The sequence below is a fragment of the Eptesicus fuscus genome, chromosome 18 (genome assembly GCF_027574615.1).
Source record: "Eptesicus fuscus isolate TK198812 chromosome 18, DD_ASM_mEF_20220401, whole genome shotgun sequence".
NCBI lineage: Eukaryota > Metazoa > Chordata > Mammalia > Chiroptera > Vespertilionidae > Eptesicus > Eptesicus fuscus.
Window position 1 is genome coordinate 31,137,036 of NC_072490.1, and position 13,648 is coordinate 31,150,683.

At 47.0% G+C, this 13,648-nt stretch overlaps 1 pseudogene; it reads right to left on the reverse strand.

Moving 5' to 3' along the window:
• Positions 1-2,908: 2,908 nt before the first annotated feature.
• On the reverse strand, positions 2,909-10,626 carry LOC103296128 (CBY1-interacting BAR domain-containing protein 1-like; annotated as a pseudogene).
• Between the last annotated feature and the right edge of the window lie 3,022 nt (positions 10,627-13,648).

Consider the following 13,648-nt stretch of genomic DNA (forward strand, 5'->3'; position numbering starts at 1 on the left):
TGTGTGTGTGTGTGTGTGTGTGTGTGTGTGTGTGTGTGTGTGTAGGGTGAGTACTTGATATTAGGTATTTGATAATAGAACATAGTACATCTACCTTGTCTTCCTTTTACTGAGGAGAAATATTCTATGTCATGGCTCAACGGCACTTTTGCCCATTCTTTTATTAATGGGTATTTAGGTAGGTTCTGGGGCGTGGTCTTCACACAATGCTGCAGTAGTATGCCCTTATGTACCTCCTTTGCACACACCTGCGCATGGGTGAACGGCTCTAAGGGCCTGGCAGTGAGAGGGGCATACCAGGGGAGCCAATGGCAAGTGGCCCTTCGGAACAATTGAACCAACTTACACTCATATGAGCTCTGACTATTGCAACCCATATCCCTGTGTTCTCATCAGTACTTGACCTTATCGTGCATTTAAAACGTTATCAGTAGCCCTAGCCGGTTTGGTTCAGTGGATAGAGCGTCAGCCTGCAGACGGAAGGGTCCCAGGTTTGATTCTGGTCAAGGGCACGTGCCCGGATTGCAGACTCGATCCCCAGTAGGGGGCGTGTAGGAGGTAGCTGATCAATGATTCTCTTATCATTGATGTTTCTATCTCTCTCTCCTTCTCCCTTCCTCTCTGAAATCAATAAAAAAGAAAAAAATACGTTGTCAGTAGAATTATGTCTTTATTTGCTTGTTCCCTGCATTCAGAGTCCCCTTGAGGAGACTCTGAGCTCCTCAAGCTCAAGAACTATCCATGTCTTGTTTAACTTTAAGACTTTTGAAAAAATTCCATTTCTTCCTCTGTTGAGTTGGAAAGGTTAGCTTTCATTTTAGTGGTTACTCTTACAAACTTCAGCAGATACCTTTAATGCTGAAAGATAATCACCCTTCCCTCATCTCCCATGTCTTACTATTATCATTGTCCACTAATTCAGTTTCAAATGATCTTTTGTCCCAATCTGAGCCATTATCATTTAATGGAACCGATGCTTGTTTAGCTTTGTATACATATTTACTATTTTTTTTTTATCTCAATTCCATCTTGTCCAAGATCTTTCTGGAACCATTTTTCTTCTTTTGGTCCTTTAGTGAAGGTACATGGTAATAAACTCAGTTCATTGTCTGAAAGGCTATTGTCCTCTTATTTCTAGTTTTATTGAGGTCTAATTGACAATTAAAATTGTATATATTTAAGACGCACAACTTGACGATTTGATATATGTATACATTGTGAGATGTTCACCATGATCAAACCAATTAACATATCCATCACCTCAATAGTTACTATTTGTGTATGTATTCTTTGCATGATGATAACTCTTAGCAAATTTCAAGTATACAATACAGTATTGTTAACTTTGGTCACATTGTTGTACATTAAATCTTCAGAACTTATCTTGCATAACTGGAACTTTGTACCCCTTGACCAACATTTCCCCATTTCTCTCCTCCTCTCAGCCCCTGGTAACCACAGTTCTACTCTATGTTTCTCTGAGTTTATTTTTTTATTTTTCTCTGAGTTTATTTTAGATTCCACATATAAGTGAGATCATGCAGCATTTGTCTCTCTGCATATGGCTATTCCACTTAGCATAATGTCCTCTAGGTTTATTCACGTTTTTGCAAATGGCAGGATTTCCTTCCTTTTTAAGGCTGAATATTTCATTGTGTGTATATATCCCACATCTTTTTTATCCACTCATCCATCGACAGCATTGTCCTCTTACTCTTTACCCCCCTAGAAAGTCTTTAATTTTCTGTTATGAGTCATTGCTTTTTGTAGCTTTCCCAAATAATTTTATAAATTTCATAATGTTTATATGCCTGACTGGGATCCATGAAATAACAAAGCACAGTTCCCCCTGCAAGGAAACAAAAGCATCAGACGTAATGCAAGGCTCTTTCAATTGTTTTACGTTTTCAGGAATAAGAGTGACTGTATACTCTTTTATTTATTAGATGGTAATTTGGTGAAATTTTCATAGAATTTTTCATGATTTATGGTTTTTCGTGATGTTTTCTTAGGCAACATTCCACCAAATTAGCTTTTCAAAAGTCATAGCACCATGTACAGCTTTAGCCTGACAGCAGTTTTGTTTTAAAATTAGAATCAGGCTGAATGTGGCTTTCTTTCTAAAGCTAAAATTTATGTTTTAAGTAGAGCTGTAAAACACTTATGTCCCGGGTTTTCATTACCTTTAATTAAAGAGTGATTACACTCTTGTTGAAAAGTAAAATTATGTATTAACTGATGAAACTTCGAGTTGTAATAAAAGTGAAAGAAAAGGGAAGGAAAAGAAACGTCTTTTTTGATGAAGGCTTTACAGGAATAGGGTTTGTATTTAATCAGAACGACTCTCTATGACCCTTTTCTGGTAATGAAGGCATGGTATCTTCACCTAAAAGAAGCAAGTGGAATTGTTAAATATTTTATTTTTTGTCATCTACTTACTATTACAACCCCAAGTAGGTATAGTGCATTAATTAATATGAAATACTTTAAAATATATTTATTTTTATTGATTTCAGAAAGGAAGGGAGAGGGAGAGATAGAAATATCAGTGATGAGAGAGAATCATTGATTGGCTGCCTCCTGCATGCCCCCTACTGGGGATCGAGCCCACAACCTGGACATGTACCCTGACTGGGAATCCAACCATGACCTCCTGGTTCTTAGGTCGACCACTGAGCCTGTATAAAAAGACCACATACTGCTAGACAGGATGTTGAAATGACTGGTGTGTAATGTTTTTAAGGCCTTCATTTTTGTCAACGTAAATTTCCTTTAATTATTTTCCATTTCCAGTAGGATTTCATTTTAAGGTTTAATGTACCAAGCCAGTATAAAGTTCTATATTCAGTAATTCTGGATTTCAAGTAATCTAAGATAAAAATGGAAATGTGAAATTTAGTTAAGAAAGTTAATTTTCTTCGTCTTTTATATCCAAGGCTTCATCCTCTTCATTATCATCTTCTGCTTACTGATTCTTTCTTAGTTAACAGGTAAGATACCTTTCCTGTTCCAGGTACACGCTTAGCTGACAGTGATCTCTGAAGAGGTGACTTAGAATTTGCTCTTGCAATATCTAGTCAAGATGAACAACCTGGTGGATATAGAGAATTTCAGAAAACCTCGAAATCTTCTTCAACAATCTTTTGTATATTTTGGTAGGCAGCAGTGTGGACCTCTAAAGCTTTGCTGTGAAATAACATTTGAATAGTTATACATTCTGAAAATATAGTCTTTAAATGCTTTATTTTCTGCTTTTCAAAATTGTCAATCATTTCTTCCAGATGATGAGTTGTTCAAGTAGCATCCATTGCAACTCTCGGTAAGTTCATTTCTGCCTGTGAAATAACATGTCAATCAGATGGATTTCACTGAGTTAATTGTTTAGCTTCTCAATTCCTTGCTGTTAATATTGCTTTTACCTCATCTCGTTTCATTTTTACATGGTTCCATAAGCTTTCAATGGTTCTACTGCTTTAGCTTTAACTATTTCATCCTCTGCCTGTTGATAATCCTGAAGCTTGGCAAACTCACCAGCACAGTGTTCCAGGCCCTGCTTTAAAGTTGGGGGGTCTCTCAGTGGGGGTGGGGGACCTTTTTTCTACCAAGGGCCATTTGGATATTTATAACATCATTCTCGAGCCATACAAAATTATCAACTTAAAAATTAGCCTGCTATATTTGGTCAAACATTTAATTAACTCACCCCGAATGCCTTGGCAGGGCCAGACCAAATGATTTCACGGGCCTTACATGGCCCTCGGGCCGGACGTTCCCACCCCTGGGCATGCAGAGGTTCACCAGGAGGTCTGCTTTGTCTCACCGTCTGGCAGTTCTCTGCACGTAAGCAGCAAAGCTTTGGCACAGCTCTTCTAGATGCTTCTCCACGTTTGTGACAGCATCTTGCAGTTGCTTGGTTTGAGCATCCCGGTTTTCCAAGCTGTGCCTCAACACCTTCCCTTGAGCACTGCCAGGACCCTGGACTGGGGCCAGGCTCGGGGCACTTGGGTGTGTGCTGGGATGCCCGCCGCTGCCATGGCGGGAGCCCGAGAACTGTCCTCTTATATTTGAGGGAGAGTTTAGCTGAATTTGGAATTTAGGTAGTTATTTTCCCTCAACATGCTGCAGATGTTAGTCCACTGCCTCTGGCTGCTCTTGTGGTTATTGGTCTGCTTGTTCTTTTATAAGCAATCTGTCTTTCCCCTGGGGCATTCTTAAAGGGTTTTCTGCAATTTCACTATGATGTGTCTACATGTGACTTCATTTTTACTTATCCTGCTGGGATTTCTTGTGATTCCTGAATCTGATGATTCATGTCCTTTGTCAATTTTGAAAAATTCTTACTCATTATTTCTCAAAGATGGCTTGTCCCTAAATCTCATCTTCAGGATCTCCAATTAGACATAATTTAGATCTTCTCATTCTATCATCCACGTCTCTTATATTTTTATCGCTTTATCTCTGTGTTGCCCTACAAGTAACTTCTTTAGATCTGTCTTGCAGTGCATGAATTCTCTATTTAACCAATTCCACTGTGCTTTCAATTTCAATGATTTGAGTTTGTTTCAAGGAGTTTTATCTATCTATCTATCTATCTATCTATCCATCCAGCCTGGTCATTTTTAGTGGTCTGTTTCTTGCTTGAATTTTCAGTTCTCTATTTTACTTTGTTCAACATTTTAAACTTACTTATTTAATATACTGTACCTAATTCTTCCTGTGTCTAAAGTCCGTCCAGGTATAATTCTACTATTGGTTGTTTCTGAAGATTCCCACTAGGGTTCCTCATGTGTCTTACACCTCTTTGATTGCGAGCTCCGTTTGACTCCCGTAGATCTCTAGGGACCTACGGGCCTGGATCGATGGTGTGCTCCTCCAGAGACAGTTAGCTTTAGCCTCTGCCAGGTGTTGCAGGGCACTGCTGGCCTGAGACAGCTTTAACTTCTTGGGATTTTCTGGACTGAGGAGATAGTATAAATTTGAATTCATATTTTCAGAGTTCAGGGCTATGAAGTCAGCAGAGTCTTCACTCTTTTATTTTCCTTTTCCCCACTTAGATACGAGCCTAAGATTAAATTACGGATCTAAAATGGTTGAGTTATCTTTTCTTCCTTTGATGGTGGGCAGATTTTTTTTTCTGGTCCATCTTTTCACTATAGCCCTCTTCCCTAACTCTGTGTTTGGGAGAGGAGTGGGATGGGGGACCCAATCACATATGCCACAGCCTTGTCTCCCCTGTTGCCCATAAACCCTGAGACTCCAGAGTCCTGGTGTCAGCAAATGCCCTGGAGCTGCCCTGGGGCAGCACTGGCCCTCCAGGCTGGAGGCCCATCTCCTCTTCACCTCTGACCTTTGGAGGGTCCTTGTTTTACTTATTGCAAGTTCAGCTCTGCATTTAAAAAGATTGTCTGAGCCTGGTCAGCATGGCTCAGTGGTTGAGCATCGACCTATGAACCAGGAGGTCGTGGTTCGATTCCCAGTCAGGGCACCTGCCCGGGTTGCGGGCTCAATCCCCAGTAGGGGATGTGCAGGAGGCAGCCGATCAATGATTCTCTCTCATCATTGACGTTTCTCTCTCTCTCTCCCTCTCCCTTCCTCTCTGAAACAAATTTAAAAAATATATAAAAAGATTGTTTGATGTGTTTCATCATACTGTTTTTAAAAAACCAGAAGTTTGTTTGTTTTAGAATATCAAATCCACAATATTACCAGGAGTAGAAATCCTTATCAGGATTTTGAAGTATGAGTAGGAGTTCAATACTAGCTATGCCCTAGTCTAGCACTCAATCACCGTGCCTGTAATTGTTTTATATTGAGGACATGTTGCTCAGCCTGTTTTAGCTCTTTGCAAATTCCTTGGACTTGGCACCTGGTTCTAAGCCAAGCCTGGCTGCCTGCAAAAGAGCATACGCATGGCTCAGCCCATCCTGATCCCATCCCAGGCTTCTCTGCCTGCATTTCCACCTTTGGCACAATTGCCATCACCATCCCAGGTGATGCTAAGTTCATGGCCCATCAGCACAGGAACGTGTCCTTATTATAGCCTTCCTGGCTGACAAGCTCCTGCCCTGACTCTCCCTTCTCCGTCTTTCTGGAGACATGGACCTTAGCCTCAGGACCCTGCGTCCCTGCTGGAAGGCCTGCCCTGCCTCCTTCTCACTCTGGGAGCCAGGCTAGTATCTGCAGATGTCAAGGAGCACTTGAGATATCATGCTTAGAGATTTGCTCTCTGGGGTTGCCCCTTCTAGAAAAGAGAACTGTTCATTTAATATTGACTATTAAGATGTTAGTGTGAATGAACTTATCGGACACTATAATAACGGCACTAGCTAGTGTTCATTGAGGTCCTTCAGTGCACTAAGCGATTTTTATTGAGGCTCCACACTGAGAGCAGAGATGGGGAGAGATCACGCTGTAGATGGAGATATGGCCTGGAGTCTGTTGCTGGCCAAGGGGGATGGAGATGGGCTCCCAGGTGATAGGGTTCATGAGAGCTCTGAGGGCTTGGAAAGGGAAGGCATCACTGGCAAGGGAGGGGGACAGATAGACATTCATAATTTATTCAGTCAACAAACACCCCTTGAGCACCTACTGACTGTCAGGCATTGTGCTGGGTGCTGGGGGTGCAGATAAGAATGAGGACTGGCCTCAGGGAGCTTAGAAGAGCCTGGCACAAGGCAAATCCCTGCACATCACCCAAGAACACCTAACCTAGTCCCTCACTGTACAGATGAATGAAATGAGGCCCAGAGAGGGGCGGGACTGGCTCAGGGTTGCACAGCAAGTACTTTAATCCCAGAGATAGTGAGGACGGCCATGAGGAAAGAGTCTGAAGTGAGGGAGGCCCTGCATCTCTCCACTTCCCTGGAAGTCCGTGTGGAGGCCTGGGGCTAGCCACAGACTCTGCTCCCCAAGAGGCAGCTGGGGTGGAAGGGATCCCTCCACTTCCCCTCAGTCCCCAGGCAGGGAGGGCCGCTGGCTGAGAGAGCCCTTCCTCTCCCCTCATCAAACCCCTGGGCCAGAGCCTTCTTTATCAGAGTCCAGCTGTGGCTGCCTCGGGCTTACTGGGAGGTGCTGGGGCTGGGAGCGAGGCTCAGGACGGGCTGACACAGGAGAAGAGATAATTTCAATCTGCAGCCTCCAGATTGAGGGAGAAATGTAAACATAGGCTGCAGAGCCAGCAGCATGGGGGTGGGGCGGGTGGGCAATGGGCACCCTGCTGGCCAGCCTTCCTCACAGAGCCCACTGTGAGGAGAGCTCGGGGTGATTTCCCATGACCTGGTCTTTCATGGGCATGTGAGGGAGTGGCTGCTTTGGCTGCGGAGATCTCTACAGGCCAAGCACGCCATCAGTGAGACTAAGTGGGGAGAGTCCTGGCCCGACACCAGACAGAGCTCCCTCCAGTCCTAGCTCCGTTTCACAGCCAGCTGTGGGACATCCTTGATTTCACTACACCTCAGTTTCCTCATCTGTAAAATGGGGACCATGTTAGAACCAGTTTCCTAGGGGTGCCTGATCTTTATTTGTTCTACAAATATTTATTGGGTACTACCTCAGTTCCAGACACCACTGAGGAACAGAACACAGAGCAGGGACTGTAGGTCCCCTCTCCTCAGTGCTAAGGGTGAGGTTTCCAGGAGATAATGTGGCCAAAATGCTTGCCAGCGGCCCTGGCACAGAGAAAATGGCCAGAAGATGGAACTATTGGCTGTGATGGTTGTTATCATTAGTTAGTTAATTTGAGCCAGTGCAGCCTGGTTCATCTCCCACCCTCCTCACCCCTTCACAGGCTACTCATGCTCAGCCTTCAGTACTTAGATGCTCCCTCCTACAGGAAGCCTCCCGGGATTTCCCGAGGCTGCATTTTCCCCCTCCCCACTTCACTGACCTCTCCCCGCTTCCCAGGCTTCCTTATGGCACTTTCAGGTAATGTGTCTCTGGGGACACCGATGACATGCTGAGAGGCACAGTGTCTTCCACGCATTCTTCAAGCTTTGGATTTTGTTTGTATCTCCCCCTACCCCCCAGTTATGGTAAAAAAAAATACTTGTTACTATCAGCTCCCCCCTCGGTGCTGCAAACTGGACATGTGCTCCTGAAGGCAGGGTGGACCTTGTCCCATCTCTGGTTCCCCAGAACCTGGCATATTGTAGATGGCTACTCGTGTTTGTTGAATGAATGAATGAATGAATGACTGTGAGTCCTTACCATGCCCCTACCTTTCAGGCACGGTGGTGTTGCCCCTTAGAGTCAGAGAAGGGAACTTCTTAGCCCATGACTAAGACTTCCTTGCAGGGAAATCACAGGTCAGCAGTGCAGATTTCTGAAGATGGGTGTGTGTGACAATGACCGCTGACATTTATTGAGTGCTCTCCATAGCTGGATACTGTGAGGAGCTCTTTAGGTAGATCTGATCTCCATCCTATTCCTATGAGATAAGATGTAGTGTTTCCCCCATTATGTAGGTGAGGAAATGGAGGCCCAGAGTGGTGAGATACCTTGCCCAAGATCACCCAGCTCGTCAATGTGAGCGGAGTCAGGATTCGAACCCAAGTGGAGCACCTCCAGGGCCAGTGCTGTCGGCCCTTCACTGTACAGTCTCCTAGGGGTGTGGTGTGTGGCTGATGGGCAGGTGGGCACACCCGGGTGTGGCCTGGGGCAAGTGCATCCTGGGCAGCTCCTGCCATCCTGGGTGTGCCCTGGCCCCCAGCAGGCTTGCTGCTGAGGGTGGCAGAAAGGAGGAGATGTTGCTTTAGGTTCAAGTGACAGAAACGGGTAGGCTGGATGCATGGGCTGTCATAGTAATTGGTGTGGGTGAGAAGCCACCTGCCTGCCCCATGGGGACCTAGTGAGGTGGGCTCCCAGCCTGGAGGGGTGGGGACTGCTTTGGGTCTGAGAGGTCACCGCTTGGCATGGCATATATGTTTACTGGCTAAATGAGAACAATTTTCAGCTGATGTACCTCTGGGGACCCCAGTGGCATGCTGAGAGGCACAGGGTCTTCCACCAGTTCTTCCAGCCTTTGATTTTGTTTGTTTCTTTTCCCCCAGCTACAGTCAAAGTGATTCTCAGGAAATGAATGCCTTTAGGTCAGAGGAGGAGCCCGTGTGTCTTTGTGGATTCCTGTGGATTCCCGTGTGTGTGGGTGCACAAGTGTGCCACACTTCGCTCCTCCACGTGTGCTCGGCTGCATATGCTCCTGGCAGGGGCTCTGCCTTCATTACTCAGAAAGAAAGACGTTTCCTTGATGCAGATTGTCACCTTTTCATCCAGCCAACCTTCTCCAAGAACCTAGTCTGTGCCAAGCCTTGTGCTGGGCCTCAGGGATGAAATGGAGAATGAGCCCCAGATCCTGCCCTCAGGAGCTGACAGTTTAGGGGGAGAGTCAGGTCAGGAAACAGGTGACGACAGCTCAGGATGGGGGGGCGGGGCGCTGGCTGTGCTGGAGGGATGCACAGAGGACACGCCATGGAGCAACTCCTAATGCAGCCTGGAGAGAGGGAGCCTACGGAAAGCTTCCTGGAGGAGGTGGCAACTGGGATTCGTTTGAAGGATTCATCTAAGATAATTAGGGAAACAAAGTGGGGAAATGCTTTAATGGGTTGTAGATAATATAAGTACCTGGTAGGGAGAGAGGGTCTGGGGGGTTCAGGAAATACTAAGTAGTTTGGTTTGTATGGAGAGTCGTGTGTGTTTGTGCATATGTATGTTTATATGTGTGTGTTTGTGCATGTCTGTGTGTGTGTATGCATTTGTATGGAAGGTAATGTCTGAAGAGTTATATTGGAAATTTCTGTTTACATATTTTCTGTGAAAACTTTTCTGAAGTGTAATGCTGGAAGCACATTTGATCATTCACATTTTAGTGTGAACGAGTTTATATCTTCCTCCAAGAAGCTTGGACCCTTGGATGAGAATGGGTGCTGAAAGACAGGTCAGGCCACCCCGCTGACAATCATGCTCTGTCACATTCCATCTCACTCTCAAAACCCCCCTGGAACCTGATATTTTCGGCCTGTATCCCTCTGAGGTGTAATAATCTAGCTGTCCACCTCACACGGCAGGAGGCCGAGAAGCCTGCTGTTTGTCCTACGCTCACCCCGGGCTAACCCTCTGGAGGAAGGGACCCTTCTCACGCAGAGATGTGGCCGGGCAGGCACAAGGGTTAGGACTGGCTCTGAGGGATGAGGCTGGACAGGCTGCCCCCAGACCACATGAGCCAGCCCCTGCTCCTTGTCCCTGTGCCAGACCTTGCCTGCTCCCAGCTCTGGTACTTCCTTTGACAGATTAAAACAGTAGATCACCCCATTTAGCTGGGGCTCCACTAACTCATACCATGTGGGCTCCATGGTGGGGGAGTGGTGTGTAGGAGGAAAAGTACACTTTTTGGGGGGAGAGAGGAAGGTACAAGGATGAGCCATATCTCAGAGGCATGTGTCCAGCCCGCAGAGGGCCTCAGGGTGGACATTCAGTGCACTGGCCAGCTGAGCAATGGAGCCCCGGGTCTCTCCGCCCACTGGCCACTCCATCGCCTAACTGGCCGGCTGCCTGGTAGATGTAGCTCTGGACAACACTGGTGGCCCCACGGCAGGCACATCTCTGGAATGAAGACTTGGAGGTAGCCGACATACAGCCTCACCAAAATGGGGCTGCCTCTGTGAGGACCTGAGGGTTGGAGCTCCTGGGATGGCGAGCTCCACTCTCAGAGCAGAGGGGACCTTCTGAGGGGACCAGGGCTCAAGGCCAGGCCCCGAGCGCCTGAGGGCAGGGCCCTGGGGGTAAGGACTGTGGACAGCATGTTCCAGGCCAGGCATATGGCATCTTGCTGGGGACACAGTGGAGGATTCACTGTCAGGTGGGACTGCTTTGGCCCCACACTTTATAAGGTACCTGTGCATTCATTGTCCCTTTTGATCCTAGAACAAGCCTCAGTCAAATTAACTCATTACAAAAGGGAACTTGTCCAGGGACACAGCTGGGAATAGGTGAAGTCAGGCTTGGAATCTAGGCCAAAGCGCATCTCACCCCATACATCGTGAATCTTTGCTCCTAAGGCCTCTGCAGGTGCTGGGGGGTCAAAGCCTGGCTAGGCCACTTTCATGCAGAACCTCGGCAGATTACTTATTGGTGTCTCAGTTTCCTCGCCTATCAGTGTTAATGATAGCACGTACCTATAGGATCCCAGTGAGGCTCCAACAAGGTCACACCCGGGAGACCCCGAGTGAGGACCACGTGATTGTAACTGTTGCCTGAGTGGTGGCTGCCCAGGCTGTCAGAAGAATTGCTGAGATCAGCCTGGACGGGGGAAGAGCGTGTTGGGTAGGTGTGGTCTGGACACCTAGGGCTTTAGATGGGGGAAGGGGTGCAGTGAACTCTTGGGCCTCCCAGGGGTCCCCTCTTTAAATCCTAAGAGACAACTTAGACACTGGGCTTGATCAGCCACTTTTCCAGAGTCACTCAGCTGTCAGGAACAGTGAAGGGACATTGAAAACACTGAGTAGCTGGCGCATGGCTGGAAGTTGGGTGTGGCTGTTCAGGGGGCTGCCAGACTCCCTGGCCTTGAGAGGTCCAGAGTCATCAGAGAAGGTCATTCTGAAGAGGTGGACTTCCATTTCTGTAGAGGGGAGCAGGGTCTCCGGCCTGGAGTGGTCTGAGAGTGGGTAACCGTGCATCCTGGGGCCAACACAATCCTGGTTATGCATGTTGCTCCGGGTAACTGCTGTCAGTGCCCCTTTCACTGTTAAAAGTGGCCTGATTTGGACAGTAAATTAGACAGTCACCCAACTTTGAGCCACAGGCTCCCTCTTCCCTGGCGAGGCCGGTTCCTGAGGGTCCCCAGCACGTAGGCTGGGTGAGGCAGGTTGGGGGGCTTCCATGCCAGGCCGCAGCACTGGGAGCTGGGCCGCCCACCCTCTGAGCCTGGAGGGGGGTGGGAGCAGGGAGGGACAGGCCAGCTGGCAGCATGGAGACCCACCTGGGCCCACGCCCGAGACCCACACTGTTGTCATCTGGGTAGGAGTTGGGAGATTTTAGCTGAAAGAGATACGAGATATTGGTCTGGCTTAACTTTTCTATTTTCCTGATAATAATGATAATAGTAATCATGATTACTTTTAAATAAACCCCACCTAAGTACTAGGAGTGTGTGTATGTGTACATGCACATGTGTGTAAGATATTTATATATTATATGTAATATGCAGTTGAATAACATGGGATTTTGGGGTGCCGACCCACGGCGTAGTGGAAAATCCGCATATAACTTGTTGCCTCTCAGTCTACTATTGACTGGAAGCCTTACCGATAACATAAACAGTTGATGAACACATATTTTGTATGTTTTATGCATTATATGCTGTATTATAATAAAGTAAGCTAGAGAAAAGAAAATGTTATTAAGAAAATCACAGGAAGAGAAAATGCATTTACAGTATTTATTGCAAAAATCCACGTGTAACTGGGCCGGCCTTCTTAGTGTAAACTGTATTGCTCAAGGGTCAACTGTATGTTATACAGAAACACGCGTTCAATAGTTCAGTGGTGCCGCGTGAGACCGAGGAGGGGAGGGCCAGTCTTCCATTCCACCCCTGGGAAGGGGCAGAAGCAGGGGTCAGACCCAGGTCCATTTGACCTCTGAGCCAGTGTCCTTTGCCGACCCCACTCACTACCCGCTGGGCATCAGGATCAGGCATGCTGTTTGCACAACCTCACAGCCTAGGCTGGGCTTGGGAGATTAGGAGGCAGGGGTAGACGGGCTGGCTGGGGACCTTTCTGTCCCTGTCTGGCCCTTGCCCTCCTCGGGCCAGCTCCGTCAGGGAACGGCCAAGCTCAAGGCCACATGAGGAGTTCCCAAGCTGTCTTTCATCCGGGCCCGCAGTGATTTGTTCAGCATGCAGTGCAAATTTCCCTGTCTCAAGACATGGAATCTGGTACAGCTTTGCCTGGATCAATGTCCAACCCCTTTCAAGTTCTGGAGAAAGTTACTCCTCTCCAAAGTTCAGACCTGCCAGACTCAATAACTCCACAAAAATGCTTGGATGAAAATTGCTCCAAGCAATCCCAGCGGAAAGCCAGCACCTCACCCCTCGTTTAAAGTTATGATCCTTATCATAATTAATTCAATAAAGAAGTAATGTGCTTCAACCTAGGCAGAGAGAATAATTTTCTGTCCTGACTGGGATAAACTTTCAACTGGGGACATTGAAAGTCTGGGTCTGAGCTCTCGCAGCAAGTAATAAATTGCAGACCCGGGCAGCCTGCAGAGCCCCATTTAAACTGTGGTAAATAGGCCGCTATTGAGGAGAGGAAGATTTGGATTCGGGTGGGCAGCTCCAATAAATAGCGGAGTGTTGTTTATAAACCCTGCAGTCCCGCTGGCCCCCGCCTCCAGACAGGCAGTAGCATTTGCTTGTTGAAAGCACCAGAGCGTTTGATCCTCGCACTCGGAGGGACCCACCTTGAGTCTTGAATCTAAAATCCATTTCCTCCCGTGATTGAGAGGTAGGATTAGCCGGGCTTCTCAACAGACTAGCACATTCTCAAGTGGAGATACTGACTTGGAGACCCAGCCAGCCCAGCCCACACAGTGGCAAGTCCTGCTCTTCCCTTGGAGGTTGCAATGATTGAAGTTCATTCTGGGCTCTGTTTGAACA